The sequence below is a fragment of the Malaclemys terrapin genome, chromosome 7, assembly GCF_027887155.1.
Source record: "Malaclemys terrapin pileata isolate rMalTer1 chromosome 7, rMalTer1.hap1, whole genome shotgun sequence".
Lineage (NCBI taxonomy): Eukaryota > Metazoa > Chordata > Testudines > Emydidae > Malaclemys > Malaclemys terrapin.
In genome coordinates this window covers 118,144,335-118,156,698 of record NC_071511.1, presented here as the reverse complement: position 1 = coordinate 118,156,698, position 12,364 = coordinate 118,144,335, and positions in this window count along the sequence as shown.

The window sequence follows — 12,364 nt, the reverse complement described above, 5'->3', positions numbered from 1 at the left end:
CCATAAATCCCTACCCCATGAGGCAGAATACAGTCATTAACTTTTAACCCACATTCTACTTCCCAGGCCCACTGACACGTAGCTAAGCAGTACTGATTCCATCCAACAGGAGGCAGTGGTGCATGCACACACATTCTAGCCTGATCATTTCAAGTATACGACAGGATAATCTGTCGGTTGTTCATTTATCGTGTACTGTGCCTGCCAACAACCTCTAAGCTCTTGCCAAATATGTAAAACTCAGAGTGAAAAACAAAACAGATGAAATCAGTGAAAAGGCTTTTGAACCCCTTAAGCAGAAATCCCCCTCGTGGCTGGGTGCGGCATAGCAGGCTCACCTCATCTGGCACCCACTGCTCTGGTCTTTTGCTGGGCGTCTGCCTCTTCTCGTGACTCAGCTCTCTGGCCATCTCACGTTTAGTCCCACCCCTTCCAGGGTAACAAACAGTCCCACAAACAATGGTGCACTGTCCTTATATCACATCTCCAGCCCCCAACTCTCGAGGTTTCACATAGGGTGACCAGACAGCGAGTGTGAAAAATTGGGCGGGGGAGGAGAGGGTAATAGGCACCTATATAAGAGAAAGCCCTGAATATCAGAACTGTCTTTATAAGATCAGGACATCTGCTCGCCCTAGTTTCACACCGCCTTCCTCAGCGGGCAGTAGGACAACCCAAGCCCGCCCTCTCATCAGTGTCCCAGTCCAGGGATCCTGTAGAAAGCAGCCAAGATCTATCTACTCAGACCCCTTGCTTCCACCCTGGAACATTTCCCACCTTGGCCTGTTTCTCAACCTTTCCCACAGCCCCTTCCTGGGTTTAGTCCTCCACGGACTCTTCCCCTCCTCCCAGGCTCTGCCAAGTTGTTTTCTGCTCTCCTTCAGAGCTCTACCTCCCTGTTCTTTCTCTCTAGAGGCTCAGCTCCTACCAAGCCATTGACACTTTGAGTTTCTTCCATACTGTCCCTTCTCCTACTCTGTATACTCAATTTCAGTCTATCCCAAAGGCCATCTGGCAATAGATTCACCCTCTCTCAGACCCACTTCCCAAGTCTCCTCTATTTTTGATGCTCTCAGGGCTAGTCCCAGATTACCAATTTCCTTCAAAACTCCTCCCACCAACTGAGCTCTCTCAGCCTTTTGTGCAAACCTTCTCACTCTCTCAGTTGGGTCCAGTTGTTACTCAAGGCCACCTGCAGGGCCAGCTCTAACTTTTTTGCCGCCCAAAGCAGCAAAAAAAAGCGCCGCCCTGCCGTAACACCCCCCCCTCCCCGAGTACCGCGCCGCCGAAACCCCCCCTGCGACGAGCGCCGCCGAACACCCCCCACCACGCTGCCGCACTGCCGAACACCCCCCGCCCCACTGCCGAACACCCCCACCCTCCGTGGAGCGCCGCGCCGCCGAACACCTCCGCCCCCCATGCAGCGCTGCACTGCTGAAGCCCTCCCCCACCGCGCGGAGCACCACCAAACACCCCCCCTGCTGAGTGCCGCGCCGCCAAACACCCCCCACCGAGCGCCACACTGCCGGAACCCCACCCTAAGATTGGCCGCCCCTTACCAGGTGCCGCCCCAAGCACGTGCTTGGTTGCCTGGTGCCTGGAGCCGGCCCTGGCCACCTGATTCCCAGCCAGTTAGGAACAGCTGCCAGAGTAGCTGGTCATCACAAGCAAGGCTGTGCTTGATTCCCCTTTAAGAGTCAGTCAGCCTGTAACACCCACCTATCACCTACCACATAAGAATATTCCATAAGAAACCTCTCCAGCTGGAAACCAAATTTATTCCAATACCCACTCAAAAATAAACCCCATCAAACCCTTTTTCACAGGAAAAATAAGGCCCCTTGCAGCATGCCCTTAACCTCAGCCACCAAATCCAAGCCCATTGACACTGCAAGTCTTTCAACTGGAACTTTAGAAAACCCTAGGCCCTATCTGGACATTAAAGATGCTATTGCACCTTGTGTGAGTCCGAGTCTGCACTGCTTCCCTATCCAGAATGGTATTTCCCCCTGTGCACTATAATTCAGCATGCTGTTCTTTGATTGCCTACCTCCATCCTTCTCAGTGATTGCATTTCACTGGTGGTTGAAGTGATCTCTATTACACACCGTTTTGGGAGTACTTTGGGATAAAAGATGTTATATAAAGTGAGTTATTACTGGAGCTGGTTGAAAAAAATATTCAACAAAACTATTTTTCTGTCAAAAAATGTTGTTTCACTGAAACAGAAATGTTTCATGGAAATGTAGTTTGGAAGGTTTTTCAGGTCTGGGATGGGGTGGGGGAGGCAGAAAAAAGGGAAATAAAGACATACACAAGCCTCGTGGTTAGGACACTCATGTGGGATATATGAGACCAAGGTTCAAGTCTCTGCTCTCCCTAATTTGGAGCAGGGACTTTGTGGTGTTTTGAGGACTGTGCTGGAAATGCATCAAACTATCACTTTGAGAGTATGTGGGGGAAGGGAGTGGTTCCTGGTCCTGCTGGCAGATAACAGGCCTCTGTAGGAAAATGTGATCCAAATCAGTCTGAAAGAACCAGTCTAGAACAAGATGGAGTGAGTTGTGCCTCTCTGACTTAAGGAGCAGCCTGCTTGCTCTCTCTCTGTTTTTGATTATTGTGTGTTATTGTTCAGGATTTAAAAATAAAAGTAGTGCTCCAGTGCAACCTTCCAGCGAGAGTATTTATGTTTTTATCTAACTTCTCTGTATGTATGCAAGGAACATAACAAACTTGAACCTGAGTCTCATCCTGCCCTAACTTTTTCTCTGTCATGGTTTACTGTGAAAAAATTTGACAGGTCTGTTTTGTTCCATGTTCAAATGAAAACAAATTCCAAAATGTTGAAACATTTCTGGCAATGGAGCTGCTGTTTTGCTTCCAGCCTTAATTATTGCTCTTTGATTGGTCTGAGCAATAAGGAGGAACTTTGGGTTTCGTCTTTAAAAAAAAAAAAAAATCATAAGAAAAGCCAGCCAGAAGAGTTATGTTAACAGCTTGCTAATGAGCTGAGAAGTTCTTAAAGAATCCCATTACATTGAAAAAGGGACTCGGAAAACAGCACCTATTTATCAGGAGGAAGAAATAAAAAAAAAAACCCACTACTCCTGTTTGAATGTGGTAACACTGCATCATCTGGGTACGCAGGCAAGGGGTCTTTAAATCTAGTTTTTAAAAATATATATCTATTGAATTTGTTCCCCCAAAGGAAGAAAAATTCTTGCACAGTCAGAATTCATTGCAAATGATAGGCTTCTAAACCAGTCCAATAAATGCCACACAATAAACCAAACAGTTGCTAGACTAGGTACCTAATAATTTCTTATACCTTCATCCTGTTTACCAAGCACAATAGGATGACATCCAGCAGCCTTACTGAAAAATCTATTCGGTAATTACCAGACCAGCTCTTCACATATATTGCACTTAGATAGCAGTCTCTCAGCCTTCATTGTCATTTTTTGTCCTTCTCCCCCGCCACCCTTCATCTTAACAGTTACTTCTGATTTTATTTGGGCATTTCAGTGACTGGTGGAATAAACTCATCAAACAGCCACATTTTGAGAATGCTGATCCCAAACCAAAAGAGAATGGAACAGAAGGACACTGGGATCAACAGCAGGTAGGGGCAGGGACAGATTAAGTGGAAACAGGACTGGCATGGACAAAAATAAGTGGAATCTCGAAGCTGGGGTGTTGTTTTATAGGTTGGGGCTTTCATGTATGTGAGGCCTTTTCAGAGCATGTTCGAATCCTCTTGGAATCATTGAGTTCAGACTGGTTGATGCATTCGGGTCTTCTTTATTCTGCCACTGGTAGCAACCCCCAAAAGTAGCCTGAAAAGGTTTTCTACTAGTCATCGAGGGAAATAATAACAACCGACTGATGTGAAAGCCCAGGAGACCTCTGTAAACTGATTTTCAGCAATTTTAAAAAGCAGACACAGTTGTTGCTTCACATGACTCTTACTTTAGAATGTGTTCAACATCCAAAATTTCTTACTGGAAAGAAAAATGTACTTGAGTAACACCCTAAATTATGACAAACGGCTGCTAATCAGCAGCGTAGTGATGCAAACAGGTGCCCCCTTTTTCTTTAACAGCCAGAGCCAAATTTTGTCAAAGAAGTGAAATGTTGAAATATGTGTGCAGATACAAGGGCAATTTATGTGCACCATGAGTGAGACGACCGATTCCAGTGGCAATTTTTAACATGCAACTCTTGTTTCATCTGCAACTGGTTTGGAAATCTGGCCCTTTGGATGAGGATCTGCCTAATGCAACTGGCATTCACATGGGAAAGCATTTCTATTCATAGCTCACCAGAATGCTTCTCTTCAGACTGCACTGGGGTCCGAATGCATACTTACAGAAAATACTTGCCAGAGGGAATAGAAGTAGGTTCTTGCTTCTTAAAAAATGTATATTAAGTACAAAATAATACTTTAAGGCATGAATGGTCAAAGTTGAAGCACCCATTTGAAAATCTCAGCCTACATAGTTTTCCTTGCATTTAGGATAAAGTAACATCAGTACTGCATGACATCTTATACTCCAAAGTTGCTCTGAATATTAGTCAGACACTCTACAAAAAGAAAAACTTTTCAATTGCTATTTTGTAACAGATTCAAAGTACTTAACTGGATTGTCTGCCACAAAATTTGCATCAAGGGCACCACTTAATGCATCCATCCGGTGGCTCCCGGGATCTCTCTCACCACAGAGGTCAGAAAGAAGGTGCTTTAGAGATAGGAAAGTGATCATTTATGCAGCCTTGTGGCCTTGTTGCAGCGTATGACATTGCCAAGTGGGAGAGTTGGGATATTTTAATATTCCAAGCACTTGGACCGGTGTTGGATGCTTAAGGTGACAATGAAAAACATTAAGCAGCAACGGGACATACAGTGCCAGATGAACTGAATGCACTTCCTCCATAATAAATTCCACTTGTACCTTACAACCTGCCATTAAACAGTAAACCATTATTAAATGAACTCATAAAGGGTTACTGTCGAAATACTCATTATGCAATACATTTCTCATCAATCTCTATATTCACAAACCATTCACTGTTTAAAAACCACATCACAAAAATAATGCCAACTGGCATTGTCACCGAAGAGGAACAGCCCCCTGTTCCCAGAGAATTAAATCCTCATGCATTCAATCCACCCCTGGGTAATAAACACATAAGCCTTGCTACATTCCCCAAAGATCAACAGTTGAGGGAAAGTGAGTAGCAGTGTTGAGAGTCCTCCTGCTCTTGTAGAAGCAGACTCCACCCACTAGACACATTTAGCTCTAGCAGCAAAGTTGATCTTACTTTCAATGAACCATGGGATGTTTGTTGGGTGAGGAGGATGAAGAAGCATTAATGCCTCTCCCCCCATCTTTTGACTTCTGCAGCTCCAGAGCACGACTCTTCCCAACTAGATGTCCCTCACTATGCCCTCTGGTAAAACACTCATCCACCCCCTAGCACTCCCCCCATCGCATAGTCTAGCACTTCAAAGATATTTTAAACTTTCACAATTTTGAACAGTAATATGTACTCAAGACCACTGATATGTGCCTTTCGTTTCTGCCAAGTTGTTTTAGGTGGGAATAGCTGTATATTTGGTTCAGATTATGTTGTTGTGTGTCTCAAAAACATATTGTACAGGGAAAAATAAAACAAAGCCCATCTCCACTGATTTTTGGAGGGGAAAAAGTGTTTTTTTAGCAAATTCACTTCAATGGTGTTTGACCCTTTCCTGTTTCTTTTCTGGAATGTTCTAGCAAATTCGTTTCCCAGCAGGAATGCTTATCCATAAAGCAAATATTGCACTGAATTTCAAACTGCAGATGCAAGAATCTACCCTTACATCCATCTACTCAGAGACCAGAAACATACTATGTGCAAAAAAGGGATATAGGACTGAAATAGATCAGACCAGTGTCCATTTAGTCCAATATCCCATCTCTGATGGTGACCGGTACTTCCAAAGAAGGTGCAAGAACCCCTACAGGACAATTGTTGACAACTGTGGGCAAATCTACATTTCATTAAGGGAGATGGAATCTTCTAGGGAGCCAGGCCCATGAGAGAATGGAAGACCGAACTACAACTCCCATAAGGCAATGTGCTGATAGGAAAATGCAGGTTTGTATTTTCTCAAAATGATTTGAAACTAAATGTTTTGAGTCATTTCAACAAAATGAAATATTCTGAGTCTGGTAAAACTGACCCAAACCAAAATATTTTATTTTGATTTTCCTAATGGAAAAAAAATCAAATTTTCTGTTGGAAAACCTGATGGGGTACAAGTTTGCCAAGTCTTTTTCCAGCAAATAAAAATTAACAGCAGAGACCGAAGCAGAATTTTCTATTTTTACTGTTCTTTTCTTTCCCCTTTTGAGTGCGTTTATCTTGTTTTGCCTTATAGGAAACAGGATCAGATTTTAATAACAGCAACAATCCATCTCAGCGAACGTCTTCTATTTTTCCCAAAAAGGACAATTATTACCATCTTTAATACCATCTAAAAATTGTCAGACAAGGGGGGGTTTCCTTCTAAAAACTCTCTCCATCTAAAAGAAAGGGAACAAGGGGTGTTGTTAAAATGAAAGCTTTGCTTAATATTTTACATGTTAAGTGCCTAACGTGTTTTCATTCTTTTTCTGTATCTTTAATAAAATGTTTAAATGATTTTTAATAGTGTTTGCCATGGTATGAAGCAGGCTGAGGTCTCTGTATACTGAACCCGAACCTTGTTTAACACAGGGTCATGTTAACACCTTTGACACGGTGGGCTCTCTTATTTCATCTAAAATACAACACTACTCACAATAAATTGCTCATGTACAATCAATCCACAAGCTTTTAGCCAGAGGAAATTCTTTCACCAGTAATGTTGACTGACATTCAATTTGAGAAAGTAATGATTTGTTTGTGAAAAATTTGTGAAGAAAAAAAAAAGACAAAATGCACTGAATTATAAATAATTTGTTATGAATCATTTACCCACCTCTACTCTCTAAAACCATCTCCTATTTGGGATGAATAAAGGTCTTTATTGCCCTCGCTAACCTGACTGTTTTAAATGAATATGAAACTCTACAATCATGAGCCATTATGACTGTTGGACACAGGATTTTGTATTGAGATTACACTGATAGTATCACATTATCTCCTAATGGCAATGCTGCTATTGAATGTCTCCAGTGGCTGATCCATTCCCATATGCTCACACAGGCAGCTCTTGAAAAAGGTGTTATGACCTGGTCTAAAAGCCATAAACAAGATGCTGCTAAGCAAATTCTAAGATCAAGGACAAAAGCAGATAGAGGAAAATAAACTACATGTATAAAAATACTGCTTGAAAAAGGCCCGGGGGGCCAAGATATAAAAGGAGAGGGAAATGGTTATAAATATAACCAGCCGTTTCAGGGACATTATAATTAAGCACAAGAAGAAAGCAGCAAAGAGATGCTGGGAAGGTCTTAGAGAGAAAGACCCAAGAAGCTTTCAGCTTTACATTTTCAAATATAAACTAGATTTTATTATAAATCAACAGGATAGGTTTAAAATCCACACATGATGGCCAGATGTAAATGCTATATGCTCTAGGAATTATTTTGGGGAAATTCTATGCCCTGTGCTGTATAGGTCCTGGCCTTAGAATCTATAAATCTGTGAAATCAATGGGCTCACATCAGAGTAGTGCAGTGGAGAATCATATAACTACATTTTTTTATCTTTTAGTGGAAGGCTGCACAACAACCTGCTCGCAGCTGTGAATGATTTAGGATGTCATCTGCGAACACATTGAAACATATTTCTTATTTCAGCTCAATCACTTGTATTTTCCCCCCTCTCCCTTTATATCACGGGAAGAGGAAATAATACAAGCTGTCATCCCAAATGACTCTTCCAAATTCTCTCAAATGACTAGAGTAATGTGTTAGCTCAAAGATGTTTTTTAAAAAGGCATCATCTCTCTTTCCAGCACACATGCTAGAAGATGTAACGGGGAAGCATGAGGATGGGAATGTTTTTAAAGACCACACGTTCTAAATGGTTAAATTATTTAATGAACAGTTTGTTATGGTTAGTGGGAAAACTCTAGGTAACCATAATGAATTAAACAGCCTCAATATGTCTGACAGAAGTATAATATACCCTGCAAGAGAAGATGGTGGTAACGCAGCCTGCTCTAGCTAAAGGGTGAATTGTCCCTAATGGTGCTGGGAGGGCTGTATCAGCACACCTCTGGGTGGGTGAGTCACTGGCAGCCAGGATTGATCCTGGGACTTCTGAATTTTAATTGGATGAGCCTCCGTTGCCTCATCAACCTCTGTATGTAGCCCAGCTACCACCAGAGGGGGCAGACTGCCACATTGAGATGTCGGTACAGGGGAAATTTTCTCCACCTGATTTACCTGGGCTGAATCGCCTTCTACATATTGTAGAGGAAGAATCCATACTAGGCATCTTCTGTGATATGGCATCGGCAGGGTTCCTGGGTTTCATTTGAACAACTCATCAGCCACACCAGAGAACAGGAGGACAGTTGCTAGTGACTGTAGTTAACAAGCTCATGTGAAACTAAATATGGTTACAGGGCACACCTAAAGCTTTGCCCCAGATCTGCTACTGCCCTGGACGGTTAAAAGGTGGGTCTGGAGCGGAGCATTCTGCTTAATGGAATGCATGGAGTACTAGTGTTTGCAAAGGATTTGAACAAAGGAGAATAGAGTTCAGACCAGCGACACATATTCCTGGTGCTTTAAAAGGGCCAATTTCACAAAGCTGAAAACGATTATGAGCCAGATTAGCTGGGAGGAAGAATTTAATCAGAAAAATGTGAATGATAATTGAAAATTGTACAACACTTTACTAGATGCCCCAAAATCCACAATCCAGGAAGAAAGCTGGATTGGTTAAAAAAACTGGTTTTAGAGGGGAAGTAAAGATAGCTATAAATTTTATATATAAGAAGTAGGTAACAAATGGAAGAAAGGGGAAGTTGATAGTAATGAATATAAAACAGAAGCTCAGAATTGTAGAAAATTGATAGGGAAGCAAGGGGAAACAAAAACAACGAGGAGTCCGGTGGCACCTAAACGTCTATGGGCCAGCAGAGATAAGGACAATAAGATGGAGTTTTTTAAATATGTTAGAAACAAAAAGAATCTTAACAATGGTATCCGTTACTAGATGGAAATGGTAGAATAATCAATAATAATGCAGAAACGGCAGAAGTGTTCAATAAATATTTCTATTCTGTATTCGGGGGGCGGGAGGGTGGACAGATGATGTCAGATCACGTGATAACACTTTTTCCATTCCACTACTATTTCAGGAGGATGCCAAAGACAGTAGCTACTAAAGACAGACATTTTAAAATCAGCCAGTCTAGATAACCTGCATTCAAGAATTTTAAAACAGCTGGTTGAGGAGCGAACTGGACCATTAATGTTGATTTTCAATAAGTCTTAGAGCACCAAGGAAGTTCTAGAAGACTGTAAGAAAGCTAATGTTGTGCTAATATTTTTAAAAAGGTAAAAAGGATGACCCAAGTAATTATAGGCCTGTCAGTCTGATATCGATCCTGGGCGAGATAATACAGCAGCTGATATGGGACTTAATTAATGAAGAATTAAAGGAGGGTAATATAATTAATGCCAATCAACATGGGTTTATGGAAAATAATTTGATAGCTTTTTGTGATGAGATTACAAGTTTCGTTGCTAAAGATAATGTTGATGTAATGTACTTAAACATCTTTAAGACTTGATACTGCATGACATTTTAATTAAAAAACTAGAAAGATATAAAATGAATACGGCACACATTAAATGGATTAAAAGTTGGCTAACTGATATGTCTCAAAATATAATTGTAAACAGTGAACCAACATTGAATGAGTGTGTTTCTAGTGGGGTCCCATTGGGATTGGTTCTTGGCCTTAAGCTATTTATCATTTTTGTTAGTGACCTGAAAGAAAACATAAAATCATCACTCATAAAATTTGCAGACGACACAAAAATTGGGGAAACGGTAAATAATGAAGCGGACACGTCACTGATACAGAATGATCTGGTTCGTTTGGTAAACTGGGTGCAAGTGAACAATATGCAGTTTATTATGGCTAAATGCAAATGTATACATCTAGGAACAAAGAACGTAGCCCATATTTTCAAGATTGGGGACTCCATCTTGGGAAGCAGTGACTCTGAAAAAGATTTTGGGGTTGTGATGGATAATCAGCTGAATGAGCTTCCAGTGCGACGCTGTGGCCAAAAGAGTTAATGCAATTCCTGGATGCATAACAGGGGACTCCTGAGTAAGAGTAGTGAGGTTATTTCATCTCTGTATTTGTCTCTGGTGTGACTGCTGCTGGGATATTGTCCCCAGTTATGGTGCCCACAATTCAGGAAGAACGCTGATAATTTGGAGAGGGTTCAGAGTGTGATTAACCATTGGAACAACTTACCAAGGGTTGTGGTGTTTTCTCCACCACTGACAATTTTTAAATGAAGATTGGATGTTTTTCTAAAAGATCTGCTCTAGGAATTCTTTTGGGGAAGTTCTCTGACCTGTGTTATACAGGAGGTCAGACTAGATCACAGTGGTTCCTTCTGGCCTTGGGATCTATGAATTCCCCTCTCCCACTGTCATCAGCTTTCCTTTCCTGTCACAATATAGGATGGGATTCATGAAGGGACTTAGGTATTGTAATGCTGAGTGTCACGGCACCTACAAAAATCACAGGAACAGCACTCTGATCCTCAAAGCTGAGTTAGGTGCCTAGGTGCCCTATACAATGAATGGGGAGAAGTAGACACCTATGAATGCAATCCAGCACTCCAGGTGGGGAGCCACTTAAGCTATCCAAGGGGAGGTGCCGACAACAGGGGTGTTTGCTATGCCTCACCCCTAACTCAGTGATAGGCATCTAAATACAGGCTGCAAGGAGGCACCTATGTCTGTTTAGCAATCCACAAATGGGAACCTGCTGTCTGGAGTCAGGTGGCTAAGCTGCGTTTCGAGGGAATGAGTTGTTCCACACACAGAACTGCTGGAGGAGGCACCCACTTTCTAACTTTTAGCCCACTGGTTACAGCACTCCCCTGGGATGTGGAAGACGAAGCTTCAATTCCTCCCTCTCTGCCAGAGGGGGAGGAAGGATTTGAACAGGGGTCTCCCAACTCTGACAAGTGTGCTCGAGCCACTGAGCTCTAGGATATTCTGCTGGGGGACTCCCTCAGTCTCTCCTATGGAAGCTCTTGCACACTCGTTCCCATTCTCTCTCTGTGGCCCAATGACTCATTGAACTAAAACTGGGAGTCTCATCTCCCACGAGAAGGCTGTCACCACTGGGCTAAATATTATAAGGTGGGCTCTTCCTCCTGGAGTTTGAGTGGGACCTGATGTAGTAGATGGCCTCTGAGCACACTTACCAGATCAGGCCACCGGATTAGGTGGACAAACACCTGTCTTTCCCTGGTTTTTGAATTGCTTGGGCTTAGGCAGGGGATAAGCATCTAGACACCTAGAGGGATGCAACAGTGCACATGCCCAGAGGCAGGAATATGGGCCGCTGGGGAACTTTTACTCGGAAAAACGTAGGCACCTACGGGGTTCGGCAGGAGTTTTGTGGATTGTGGTGCAGCCAAAACTGAGAGTTAAGTCTGGGGTTTAGGTCCTTTGCGGATCTTACTCATAGTGCCTTAGCAGTGATGATCTCTGCATACTGAGTGAGCATCTCTGAGAAATGGGGCAAAGCTAAGGACACCTCATGGTCTCTACGATTTTGACAGAATGGCTGCAGTCTTTGTTCCAGCTCAGATCCCTCCTCTTGCTCTCCAGTCTCATTAACATGCACAACGCTTCAGAAGCACAGCTCCTTCTTCAAAAACATTCATCCCTCTTCCTAGACTGTACCGCAGAGAATCTGTGCAGCACACACTGAATCCCAGCACAGCACACATAGAATGGGAGTTAAAAAGAAATATCTGGCCAGAACTGTCAAACTGAAGTGCCTAGCATTAGGGCTCCTAAATCTATAATTAGGCATCTGAATAGGAGTAGCTTGAATTTCAGAATTGCTAATGGCCTACAAATTACACTGAAGTGGGGGAGGAGGGGGGAGAGTGGTATTCACAGTGACATACTTTGGTGTTTAAATTTTGATTTAGAAGCCTACACTTAGTCAATTGGTTTGGGCTCTTAATGAATGGAAGAGCTTAATAGCACTCAGAAAAAAATTAGAAATGTATAAGACTATTGAGAACATCCATGGCTACCCAAAAAGAGGATAAATATGATTTTAAAAACAGGGATATAAATGCTCATGCTTCAGGGCACACGCCAACCTCTA